The sequence below is a fragment of the Dreissena polymorpha genome, chromosome 1 (genome assembly GCF_020536995.1).
Source record: "Dreissena polymorpha isolate Duluth1 chromosome 1, UMN_Dpol_1.0, whole genome shotgun sequence".
In the NCBI taxonomy this organism is placed as follows: domain Eukaryota; kingdom Metazoa; phylum Mollusca; class Bivalvia; order Myida; family Dreissenidae; genus Dreissena; species Dreissena polymorpha.
In genome coordinates this window covers 57,584,048-57,598,275 of record NC_068355.1, presented here as the reverse complement: position 1 = coordinate 57,598,275, position 14,228 = coordinate 57,584,048, and the positions used below count along the sequence as shown (strand labels likewise).

At 35.4% G+C, this 14,228-nt stretch overlaps 1 protein-coding gene across 1 annotated transcript in view; it reads left to right on the top strand.

The window, feature by feature from the left end:
* Positions 1–14,228, top strand: part of LOC127881835 (uncharacterized) — a 239,431-nt gene that overhangs the window by 181,457 nt on the left and 43,746 nt on the right. The gene's annotated exons all lie outside the window — the stretch shown is intronic.

Here is a 14,228-nt window from a genome sequence, read left to right as displayed (position 1 = left end):
TGCAAAGACAAAATCACTATACTGCTTTCATATCTTTATGCACACACTTTCAACGCCAGTGACTAAACTTTACATCTAAGGTCTGTCTTACAAAAACAATGGCATAAAATGTAGACATCAACTAGTATCGATTCAATATCACGTACATATAATAGATTTAACCATAATAGGCTATAATTACTAGTATAATGGCCCCTGGTAGCAAGACAGAGTATCATATACTTAATTCACCATAGACTTTCATCTGTTTTTGCATTTCTGTCTAATCCATAGGTAATAAGTGTTTGATCAAGTACTCATATACTTACAGTATTGTGTCTTATGACGTGTTGTATTGTCTATTGCAAGTTGTTTAGTCTCGCGTAATAAGTTGTGCACATTCAAATGTGTACAGTCTCATATTTTAAGTTGTTTAGTGTCATGTTAAAAGTTGAATTGTTTTACAGTTAAAGTTGGCGAGTATCACATTTAAAATTATGTAGTCTTACATTTTTAGTTGTTAATTCTCTCATTTAAAGTTGTAAAGTTTAACAATTAAAGTTGGTTTAGTCAAAACTATTAAGGGGGAAAGGATGTGGTGGACAAGAATAACCTGAATACGCAGAAGGTAACATAGACCCTTTGTAAGACCTTTTCTTTGTCATTTTGGGGAAAAATGCCATTGTGGTTTTGGAATATTTTCCTGTGAAAAGTCAATTGATTTGGAAAAAACTAATTTAATATCATTCTTTCTAATATATCAAATTATACGAATAAAATCATTTTATGATAGTTATATACTTTGTTAGATCTAATATGATGAAGTATGATTGAGATATAATAATTATAATGCATAAAACCGGGAACATCACGTCAGGCGATTTACGCCTGTTAAGTGGAAAAAAACGCCCTGATTGGACGTTTTTATCACATCTTTACACAGTAACAGATATGCCAAAATTTGACAACAAATGGTGAATGTTTGCGTTTCTTGGAAATTTTGAGCACTTTTATCTTAAATATTTATCAGAATGTCCTTTTTATAATGGAATATACTGGATTATAGGGTAATGAGTAGCAACGGTAAAAGTAGCAAGTTGGCAGTAATAGATAAAAAGTATGGTTTCATACGGATGTATTAAGGAATCAATCGTGGCACGATTATGCATATCTATGCGGGAAAGGTTTAAAACATTTTTTGTTAAATCTCGTCCCCCCCCCCAATGGCCCCGGGGCGTCTGAAAAAATTCCTGTTGAAAGCACTGTAATTATAATAAGGCACTTATTTAAAAACAAATAAAATGCTTCGGTTATGGGTCTGTTTTACAGACCCATAAATACACCAGGAACGCGCAGTCTTGTGTATTTCCTGTTTATTAAGAATGCAAAAAGATGAGGTGGTAAAGAACAGAATGAATTTACATAAGGTAAAATATCCTCTTAACCCTTTCCTTGACAGGTACGCGTTTCTACGACCCTATCGATTCCCTGTCAAATACGCTTATCTACGCCTGTATTGATTCCCTGTTATCTACGCATTTCTACTACCCAATCTATTACCTGATATATACGCGTTTTTACGCGTCACGATTTAATTTGCTATTTAAATGCTTAAAATGACGTTTTAAGTGTAACAGAAATGCATATACACCTGCGTTCATCATTTTTCTAAACTGTCGAGTAAACATCCGGTAATGTTGCTATTTAAAGTTATGATGCAATTGGCGACCAATCAAGACGAGGGTTTACCATTTGACATGCGTAAATCACGTTCCGGGATGTGCGCGCTTCAGGCATTTCGTAATGTCCTAAAATAACTGCTATTCTCGAACCATATTTAATTTGGACATTTTCCGAAAACGTATTAATAACTCGTTAAAAATGTCGCAAAAATAAACACGTCCCATAGGGATATAATATCATTTGGGTGTAAATTGATTTCATTCTTATTGTTGTTTGATTCCATTATATCGTAAATGTTTGTTTCCGAGATCATATACGACTATTACATCGATATGTTAAATGGCATGTACACTAAAATGTTTTTACAAACGACACGTGCTTATCTAAAGTTTGTGTTTCGTAATACACAGGATATTGGATTATCTGTGCTTGATTGGGCAATAAAACAAAGACGCAGTCGGCGGTCTTCAATATGCCTTTGAACTGACCAATAATAATTAATAGCGCACATGCTAATCTAACATTTAGGGATAAGAAACACGGGTTCTAGACACTTTGAATAAACATGTTTACCGGACGCAGCAGTAGTCTTCAGATGACATTGGCGCGCGTGCCATGTTACCTCGGCGTTTTGTAATTTGGTACACAAATACACGGGTTTGTTGGCGACTTCTGGGTTATAAAGTTATATGTCGGCGATCAGATAAACTGGAGTATTTGATAATAAACTTGGAATTTTGCAAATAAATACACAAATTGAAGACTTATTGAAGACGCCGACATTGCCTGATTTCGATCGGTAATAAAATGCAAATTAATTATATGAATATTCATGGCACATTATGCAACATCCAATTAAATTGTTACCGGTATCTATAAATGTTTATAAATCATTAGGTGAATTAATGTAATAGAAATACCAAGTATCATACGAATTTTATAAGAAATAATACAATTTATTTTGAAAATGCATGAAGTTGTTTGAGAAACTCTGTGTTTTTCTATAGTTATTTATAAGAATTTACATGAATTTTGAGGCTTGCAGAATGAATTTATAAAATAAAAAAATCTTCAAGAAAGAAGAATTGTAGTTTGGAAAGTAAGAAAAAAAAATTAATATTCCAAAATATAATTATTTGTATTTGATTCAACACATCAACTTCGCAATTTAGTTTCTATATGAGCTGGAAAGAGATTTGCATTTAAATGCAGTAAAACACACAACGGTCAACTTTGCATGACTATAACTGACCAATAAATTAAGGTATAAACATACAGTTTACACCACAGGAAAAGAAATTTTATTAGCTTAAACTTTCATATGTGTATTTTTCAATTATATTTCAATTTTTATGAGAATATCAGGTTTAAAAGCAATGAGGGTCATAAAACAGCGTTTTTCCAATAATGCCTGTAAAGATGGGGTACTGATATTGATAAGATGGCTATCAGCCACTGGTCAGCAGGCAGCTAGGTCTTGTGGTAACTGGAGAGGCTTATATTGCATACATGCCATAATTTTTCAGACCAATTCCGGGACATTGAGTTAAGTTGTCCGGGACTTTTGCCGATTTTCCGGGACATGTAAAAAATGTAGCGATATTTATAGACATATGCATTTTTGGTACGTTTTTTTTGTTTCGCATCGTTAATTGCAAAAGTTCGAAAGCCCCCGGGTGTACATTGTCCAGGGTAATCATGGAACTTAGGCTGGAAATCCATGGTATAACATGGAATTCCATGGAAATCCCTGGAATTTGAAACAGTTTCCAGGGTTTTCCAGGGTTTTGTTCTAGAAATGTCCATGAAACGTGGACTTTTTTTCCAAGCATTTTCCAGCCTTGGATGGAAAAGCATGGAAAAGGAATGGAAAACGCTGGATTTAGGCTGGATAACCATGGAAAATATTTCCAGATAGCATGGAAAGTGGAACATAGAATTTTTTAAGCATGGAAAAGACTCTAACATTTTCAGCTGACCCTGGAAAAAACTTAGACTTTATAAGAGGAGAAAATAACTTATAAAAATGCAACACATTTTATTCAAAGTAAATCAGAGTTCAACAATTTACACAACATATGAATAAAACATAAAACAATGTGCATAGTTTGGGCAGAAATAGTAGTAGTTATAGTAGTAGTAGTAGTGGTAGAAGTAGTAATGCTGAGGCTGGCAGTAGAATATGTTGTAGGAGTAGAAGTAAAAGTGGTTGTTGTATAAGTTGTATAAGCAGTTAAACTACTGATAATTATACTATTGGTGCAAATTTAAGTGACAGTAGCAGTAGTAGCAGTTATTATTGTGTTGTTGTTTTAGCATTTACAGGAATAGTAGCAGTAACGGTAGCAATAGTAGTATAAATAATAATAACAATACTAGTAGCAGCAGTAGTAGTAGTAGTTGAGGAAGTAGCATTAGCAGCAGCAGCAGCAGTAGTAGTAGAAGTAGTAGTAGAAGAAGTAGTAGTAGTAGAAGTAGCAGCAGCAGCAGTAGCAGCATCAGCAGCATCAGTAGCAGTAGTAGTAGCAATAGTAGTTGAAGTACTAGTAGTAGTAGTAGTAGTAGTAGTAGTAGTAGTAGTAGTAGTAGTAGTAGTAGTAGTAGTAGTAGTAGTAGTAGTAGTGGTAGTAGTAGTAGTAGTAGTAGTAACAGCAGCAGCAGCAGCAGTAGTAGTAGTAGTAGTCGCTGCAGCAGGAGTTGTAGTAGTAGTAGCAGCAGCAGCAGCAGTAGTAGGAGCAGCAGCAGCAGCAGTAGTAGTAGCAGCAGTAGCAGCAGCAGTAGCAGTAGTAGTAGTAGTAGTTGAAGCACTAGTAGTAGTTGAAGCACTAGTAGTAGTAGTAGCAGTAGTAGCAGCAGTAGTAGTAGTAGTAATAGTAGTAGTAGTAGAAGTAGTAGTAGTAGTAGTAGTAGTATAAGTAGAAGTAGCAGTAGTAGTAGTATAAGTAGAAGTAGCAGTAGTAGTAGTAGTAGTAGTAGTAGTAGTAGTAGTAGTAGTAGAAGTAGTAGTAGTAGTAGTAGTTGTTGTTGTTGTTGTTGTTGTGGCTGTTGTAATAGTAGTAGTAGTTTTGCAGAAGTAGTAGTAGTAGTAGTAGTACTAGTAGTAGAAGTAATAGTAGTAACTTTCAAAGCAATGTCTACAAGTTTAAATTCTTTAACCCTGTTCAAGGTGTATACACACTCAATATTTAACTACAGTCCATGTTTGCAATTAACAAACTATCTGATAAACCTGTGTGTGAGTCAGATATGTCTGCTGCTAATCTATTGGTTATAAAATATCACAGCCTTTTCTGATTGGCTGAGTTCAAATACAGAAAGTTTACCTGTTAGATTGAAATTCTGGCGTATTGTAGAAAATTTGCAGGTTAATCTTGTTGTTAAAATGAAGTTAATGTAATGTTCACAAACAGTAGAGTTAATGAGTTTTTCCATTAACAAGAATTTCTTAAAATAATAATGTATGGATATCATTTGGAAAGTGACATGAAATGTTGTTAAAAAGTGATGCATACAAGTGTTTCAGAAGTCTGTCTAGGAATAGAACAACAACTGAAGGTTTGTGCTTTTCATTATTTCTAAATATTCCTTTAAATTTATTCTTCTTATGTCATCATTGTAGACCTTTTTTATGTGACATTTTAGGTAAAAGTATGGCAAATATAGAAGTTTAAAAGCAGCTGTCACACACATTTTCACTAAGTGCAGTTTGCAGCTTGATAAAGGAAGTCCTATGTGGAGATATTAATAAGCTTGAATGTAGTATCGGAAGTTTATAATGCATGGCTAGGGAACTGAGGCTAAGGGAGTTATGTGCTGTGCATGATGAGAACTCAATGCTCATTAATGCTGTTAATGTTTATAAATAAATTAATTAAACCAATAGCATTGTTTTTTAGGTTTCACTGTGCATTTTCATACCAATAGAATTACACATCATTCTAATTATAGCAATAATAAATTTGTACTAATCATACCTACAAATTTTGTTATGCTATGCTTTGTGATGTATTAACTTCATTGTAAGTTATTATTTAAAGACAATTTTACTAAATATTTAAAACAATACTTGAATTATTTTCTATATACATTTTCATTATGTGCTTTAACTGTAGCTGACCAGTTGATAGAAGATACTGCAGAGTTTGGCAGGGAAATAACCCAAGACAGCAAAGCGGCTCTTTTGGCGCATTTACCAAGAGGACTAACATGGCCACAAATTCATGGTAAATATTGTTATGCCCCGGGCTCATATAAGTAATTAAGTGTTAACCACCTGAAAGTATTTTGTCTTTTTGGTATCCAATATTTTGGTCTAGTTTCAATTACAGGTTATTTTTATATGAATTAGCAAATTAGCATATCTTTCATATAGCTATATCTGAATATAAAATTCCTATATATGTTTGAGTTTCCAGATACATGCTAGTGTACCCCGTTTTGGGGCATTTAAGAAAACAACAATATAAATTTCAAAATAAAAGAGAGTCATATAAAAATATAAGTTAAATCACCAATTTATTCACTTGAAAGTCTCAGTTTTCCTGTGTGGTTGCCTGTTTGCAAGTAGATTAAAGCCCGCTTGCAAACTTTAAGAGAATAAATTTCAGTAAATGGAAAAGAAATAATTGCTAACTACTTAGGATCGTAAATGTTTGCTCAAATACAAAAAAGCCAGATGTACCGAATTGAGCAGTGATATGAAATATCTAAAATAGATTAAAATATGAATGAGCATTGAAGTATAGATATTCAATCATATGATTGCTGCACATTTACTTTTACAGATGAATGTAAAAAACTTATGACTTTCTTGTAATATTGTTTGCTTTGTTTTTCTTTCAGAGATCATGCAGGAGCCGTACAGTATAACAGCAGTACAAGTTCTATAAAAGATCCACGACCTACTGAAGCCCAGCTAATTAACAAAAAAGTTTTTAAAAACTGTAATTTTATCTCACCTGGGTACTTATAATTTACTAAGCTGCCTTCACAAGTTTTAGACTTGCAATTATATTTTAAACTGTCACTTGGAAAGTAATGCATGTACATGCATTATGTTCTGAATTTCTTTGAACAATAAAATTATATAAAAGTATTTTAATGAAATTGAGCACCTAAATTGCATTAAAGTGAAAGTAGCTGAGAAAAATAGTATCCTTGTGCTCTTGGGCAGCTACATATATTGTGACAAACATGAAGTAGCTAAAATAACTTAAATTTTTCATTTTGTTTCTTGTATATCGTTTGTACAGGGTTTGTGAATTGTTACTGTATATTACTTGACTTGCTTGTATTTTGTTACTTTGAATACATGTTGTTAAGGTTGCATTATACTTTTTTAACTTTTAAAGTAGCGCCTGTTCTGTTATGTAAGGGCCTGATTTATGATAATGGACCTAGAGGCTTTGTAAGCATGTATTAAACAACACTTGTTTGATCTGAATAATTTGTTAAATAAATGTAACACAATTTGTAATCTGATGTTATATTTTGATGAATTGTGAACAAAATAATACATCAAAGAAACTAAGGCATTATGTTGATTTTTTGTTTTGTTTTAATCTAACCTTAAATTATGATTTATTTAAGCTGTGAGTATTGTATTCATTTAATACATGAATATTGTTTTTAGACCAGAAATTTCTTTTTCTATTCAGTGACCATGGTAAACGCTGGACAATTTTCCATGTTATACCAGGCATCCATGGAATATTAAACAAAGAAAAACCCTGGAACATTTTCCAGGGTTTTCCAGCCAGCATGGAAAAAATACCGTCCGAATACTCCATGTAATCTGGAAAACCCTGGAAAAAAATCCATGGTTTTCCATGGTTTTCCAGATTACATGGAGTATTCGGACGGTATTTATTCCATGCTGGCTGGAAAACCCTGGAAATTGTTCCATGGTAATTATTCCAGGGAGCCTGGAAAACCATGGAAACTATTCCAGGCTATTTCCACATACCATGGACAATTTTCCACCCTTTTTTTTAAATATTGACGCTGGAAAAGGCTGGAAACTTAGTCCGAATACTCCAGCCTCATATTTTCCATGGATTTCCATGGAAAACCCTGGACAAAGTACACCCGGGCATCCGAAATACACTGGATCTATTAACGTCAAATTTAACATTACTACTTCCGTTACTAGATACAAGCCACGTGTGTTCAGTGTAAGCGTTCTAAACATAGATGGTGACGTCACTGCGTTATTGTTATTAAGACCGGTGTGTAACGCGTAGTTGTTGATACGCCTTTATTCATTTATAACATTTATATAATAAAAAATACAACAATACAGTACCGTTTGATCGTCAACTCAAATCAATTCACAATACATACAATCAATAACAATAAAACAAATACAACAAAACAGTACCGGTAGACCGTCAACTTAAAATCCGGACAGTCAGATGTGTGAACAACTATCCTTTGCCCTTACGCAGCGGGAAATAATGACGTAGTAGATTAAAGTCAATTAACAACCACATTAAACAATGCCGCCTTTTCGGTTTGACTGCGAACGTGAGACAATCGATATGATAACAGGACCCCTGTTAATTGATCGATTTTGACACGTAGCGTAGTGTGCCTATTCGGGTAGGCATTGTCATGGAGACGCTGCAGATATACACAGATTCGAGGTGCAGTTAAGCCTAAGATAAGGTACATGTATATATGGATTTTGTCAATTCCGGGACATTTGACAGATTCCGGGACGTATGGCATGTATGTATATTGGCTAAATGGCTGTCAAGGAAAGGGTTAAATTGTTTGTATATTGCAAAATCATTGATATTCCTCCTCATGAACTGTTGGTGATTACAATAGTATTTCATGGACATATAATAAGTTAATGTGTGGATTACTGAGTTTGGAAAAATAAATGAGAAATTTGTGTCAGTTCATTTCCCATGTGTTTATGATAAATTTGTGGATTGGTAAAACCTTAAAATCAACAAAAAATAGCCTCAAACGAATAATTAACCGAGACTTACCTTCGTAGATGGGAAGGTGAAGGTTGATTGTAATTTCATCTACTGCAAACCCCTTAAGAGCTCTACACGAGAGATGACGCAGCTTCCGCAGCCAAGAATATCAGGCTTTAGAGTTAGCAAAGTATTCATTAAGGAATACTTTGTTTAACAAATTTGTAGAAAAGATGGAATGGGTGGGATTGGGTAGGGCGTGTTGAGCTCTTAAGGGGTTTGCAGTAGATGAAATGACAATCAATCTTCACCTTCCCATCTACGAAGGTAAGTCTCGATTAATTATTCAATTTCATCTCCTGCATAACCCCTTAATGAGCCCCACACGAGATTTTAGAGAATTTCTGCAAATTTGTGCAGGAATAAAGAGATAAACAAGAATTCATGATAGAATATGTACACTTTTTATTTTCCACATAAAATAGCTGATTGAAAAACCATAGAATGTTGATTTTCATTGTGAACTTCTTTTGAATAATATTTAGCAAATGTTTTTGCATTTGACCAGCCGCCCGTGTCTAAGATAGTTTGCAATGAAACACCTAAATGATTAGCTTTTGATGTTGAAGCTTCCCTTGTACTGTGAGGTTTAAATGTGTTCCCGAGACCAGCAGCTTTTAACACTGATTTTACCCATCTACTTATTGTTGCCGGTGATGCTGCTTTATATGGTTTGACAGTTGTAATCATTAAGTAATTAGGAGATTAAATAATGGTTTTACAGTGTTACTACTGTATTCAAAATGCTAAATATGAAGTGGACAAAAATATGATTTCATAGAAGTTAAAATTGGGTCTTTTCTTTTATGTATCGTGTTTACAGCACGACTTCATTTACTTGAGGATCAATAAATCAAAACATTCTTCAGCTTGTGCTTTCCAACTTACCAATACAGAAACCTCAGTAACAAAACACCACAAGAATTTCTGTCATCCCCATGCAGGCCTTGAGTTTGTATAACGTTGTGAGATATTTAGTAAAGCTTTGAATGCCTTGATCGTATAGAGCCTGTTTGCAGGAGGTGTTAAGTTCTTGATGTGTAAACTGTGTTATTGTTTTTTTGTCAAATATTGTGGCCAAAATCGGCCCCATACCAAATGCTGGAACTATGTTTTTTTCCCAAACAACTTCCTAAAATTCCCAATTGAAGGTAAAGTAAAAGAAATTAATCACAATACCAAGTTTATCTCTCTACCCAACTCTAATAATTTGACCTTATTAAATGCAATATTGAAAACGCTTATTCTCAATTGTATAGTATTTGTAAGCAAAAAACCAACAACACAATGTCCCAATTTGTGGTCAAAACACCAAGAATTTTCGCTATTAGAAGGACTCAGGCCTCATTCCACAAACTTAAGTTAAGTCTGCTTACAGTCTGTTGTTGAGTGTTTTTTCAAGAAACATATGTGCCTCCCTCTGGGATAATGGGACTAAATGCATGTGTGTAAAGTGTGGTCCCAGATTAGCCTGTGTAGTCTGTACAGGGACTAAATGCATGTGTGTTAAGTGTGGTCCCAGATTAGCCTGTGTAGTCTGTACAGGGACTAAATGCATGTGTGTAAAGTGTGGTCCCAGATTAGCCTGTGTAGTCTGTACAGGGACTAAATGCATGTGTGTTAAGTGTGGTCCAAGATTAGCCTGTGTAGTCTGTACAGTGACTAAATGCATGTGTGTAAAGTGTGGTCCCAGATTAGCATGTGTAGTCTGTACAGTGACTAAATGCATGTGTGTTAAGTGTGGTCCCAGATTAGCATGTGTAGTCTGTACAGTGACTAAATGCATGTGTGTTAAGTGTGGTCCCAGATTAGCCTGTGTAGTCTGTACAGTGACTAAATGCATGTGTGTAAAGTGTGGTCCCAGATTAGCCTGTGTAGTCTGTACAGGGACTAAATGCATGTGTGTTAAGTGTGGTCCAAGATTAGCCTGTGTAGTCTGTACAGTGACTAAATGCATGTGTGTAAAGTGTGGTCCCAGATTAGCATGTGTAGTCTGTACAGTGACTAAATGCATGTGTGTTAAGTGTGGTCCCAGATTAGCATGTGTAGTCTGTACAGTGACTAAATGCATGTGTGTTAAGTGTGGTCCCAGATTAGCCTGTGTAGTCTGTACAGTGACTAAATGCATGTGTGTAAAGTGTGGTCCCAGATTAGCCTGTGTAGTCTGTACAGGGTCTAAATGCATGTGCTTAAAGTGTGGTCCCAGATTAGCCTGTGTAGTCTGTACAGTGACTAAATGCATGTGTGTAAAGTGTGGTCCCAGATTAGCATGTGTAGTCTGTACAGGGTCTAAATGCATGTGCTTAAAGTGTGGTCCCAGATTAGCCTGTGTAGTCTGTACAGGGACTAAATGCATGTGTGTTAAGTGTGGTCCCAGATTAGCCTATGTAGTCTGCACAGGGACTAAATGCATGTGTGTTAAGTGTGGTCCCAGATTAGCCTGTGTAGTCTGTACAGTGACTAAATGCATGTGTGTTAAGTGTGGTCCCAGATTAGCATGTGTAGTCTGTACAGGGTCTAAATGCATGTGCTTAAAGTGTGGTCCCAGATTAGCCTGTGTAGTCTGTACAGTGACTAAATGCATGTGTGTAAAGTGTGGTCCCAGATTAGCCTATGTAGTCTGTACAGTGACTAAATGCATGTGTGTAAAGTGTGGTCCCAGATTAGCCTGTGTAGTCTGTACAGTGACTAAATGCATGTGTGTAAAGTGTGGTCCCAGATTAGCCTGTGTAGTCTGTACAGGGACTAAATGCATGTGTGTAAAGTGTGGTCCCAGATTAGCCTGTGTAGTCTGTACAGTGACTAAATGCATGTGTGTTAAGTGTGGTCCCAGATTAGCCTGTGTAGTCTGTACAGTGACTAAATGCATGTGTGTTAAGTGTGGTCCCAGATTAGCCTGTGTAGTCTGTACAGTGACTAAATGCATGTGCTTAAAGTGTGGTCCCAGATTAGCCTGTGTAGTCTGCACAGGGACTAAATGCATGTGTGTAAAGTGTGGTCCCAGATTAGCCTGTGTAGTCTGTACAGGGTCTAAATGCATGTGTGTAAAGTGTGGTCCCAGATTAGCCTGTGTAGTCTGTACAGTGACTAAATGCATGTGTGTAAAGTGTGGTCCCAGATTAGCCTGTGTAGTCTGTACAGGGACTAAATGCATGTGTGTAAAGTGTGGTCCCAGATTAGCCTGTGTAGTCTGTACAGTGACTAAATGCATGTGTGTAAAGTGTGGTCCCAGATTAGCCTGTGTAGTCTGCACAGGGACTAAATGCATGTGTGTTAAGTGTGGTCCCAGATTAGCCTATGTAGTCTGTACAGGGACTAAATGCATGTGTGTAAAGTGTGGTCCCAGATTAGCCTGTGTAGTCTGCACAGGGACTAAATGCATGTGCTTAAAGTGTGGTCCCAGATTAGCCTGTGTAGTCTGTACAGTGACTAAATGCATGTGTGTAAAGTGTGGTCCCAGATTAGCCTGTGTAGTCTGAACAGGAAAATCATGGATGACACTTTCCGCATTTATGCAATTTTTTGTATATAGGAAGTCTCTTCTTAAAGAAAATGTCAGTCTAGCGGAAAGTGTTGTCCCTGATAAGCCTGTGTGGCTGTATAGGCTAGTGCACTTAGTGCACAATTTATTAAGCCCTGTTTTCTCAGAATGAGGCTCAAAGTAAGTCCCCCTACAGTCTGTTACAGAGTTGTACAAGATGATACCAAGTGAGCCTTGTTATGGGAAAAGGGTGCTTAATGCATGTTATGTACCATCCACAGATTAGCCTGTGCAGTGCGCACTCTGAATTATCAGGGATAATGCTTTCCCCTTTTGAGGAAATTTTAGTTTTAAGGGAATTTCTTCCAAACAAAAATCAAGTCTTGGTGGATATTGTCGTCTCAGGTTATAGCCTGTGAGGACTGCGCAGGCTAATGTGGGAGGACATTATATAAATTCATTAAGCCCAGTTGTCCCAGAATAAGACTCAAGTTAAGTCTGATTTTAAATTAAAAACAAATAAAATAAATCTCATCAAACACATTTCTAGAAAACATGTTGATTTTGAACTGTTAATTCATTTTTAATTGTGGGACATTAATTAATGTTGATTTTGTGGGCTTACTGATCCATGAAATTAGCTCAAACACATAACAAAATCACCCAGGGCAAATTCCTTTTTTCGAAAATACAAAATCCACGAATTTAAGTGTCCACGAAAAAAATATTATTTTTTTTAAACCTTTAAGTGTCATGCCAACGAGTATAAATATTTTTCCAGGATCAGGCGTGTAACACTCCAGTCTCCAGCTTGAATTGGAGACTAATATTTTGCTCTGTTTTATCATTCAGGGCCTGTTTTGAAGAGGTATACAATATATGTCACATTTATCATGACTGGCAGATTACCCCTATTGATTTTCAGGTCACTAGGTCAAAGGTCAAGGTGATAATGATTCAAAATTGTAAAATGGTTTCTGGATGATAACTTAATAATGCTTACGCCTAGGATCATGAAACTTCATTTTTCAAAGAGCATGATTCAGGGCTATTTTTCCTTCTTAGGGATTTGAGAATTTCGTGACTGAAAGTTTCACAACTAAAACAAGTTTGTGACTCAAATTTTGGCAATTTTAAGGAGTTTGCTCCTCATTTGTTCACAACTTTAACAAATTTAAAATGAGTGGGCTGAAACGCTTCACAAAGATGAGACAAACCAAGCCCTGTTACATGTATATGATTTGTGTTTGAGGGTGTGTGGGTAATATTTTTACTGAAACTTTTATTTTCCCTAAACATATGAAACAAAGTTAATGTTTTCAATTTTATACTTAGAAAAAATTCATGTCTTGGTATTGGTTACTGTAAAAATTTGGATTTGTGGGCGTCATCAAAGTAAGAGCAAAGTAGTGTTATCAGCTAGAAGTAATTAAGGGCAAGTGGCCTGTAACATAATTTTACTCCCAGGTGTATGTGAATACTGAACAGATTGTCTTTCCTTCTTTATAAAGTACACCATAATAGGCGCTTCCTTATATGCTAGTGGAATAATGAAATGAGCACTGAAACTGAACATTTAATTTGTTGGATATTGATTTACTTTGGATATGTTTTCTATTGTGAATTTAAACAGATTTTAAAAAGCTAAGACATTTCAAGGCATGGTAAAAATTGTATGTGTCTTTTTGCAACTTTTGGAAGACATTTTTATGTAGTTTTTGCCTCCCACTTATTGAAACATATATTAAAGTAAAACATATATGAATGCTTTGTAAAAGTAAAGTGATTAAAAGAATGGGTGCACTCAAACAATATTAAATTTTTAACAATATAATTTTCCATTCCTTGGTCTTGTTATGCTGGAAAAAATGGCTAAAAAGATAAATAAGATAAATAAGCCTTGCTGTGGAAAATGGGGCTTTTTGCATGTGCGTAAATTGTTGTCCCAGATAAGCCTGTGCATTCTGCATTCTGCACATGCTAATAAGGGACAACACTTTCCTCTTCAAAGGTATTTTTTGGTTGAAAAGAAGAATCATCTTTATGAAAATTCAGTCTGGTCAGAAAGTTTTTTGCCTGATTAGCTTATGTGGACA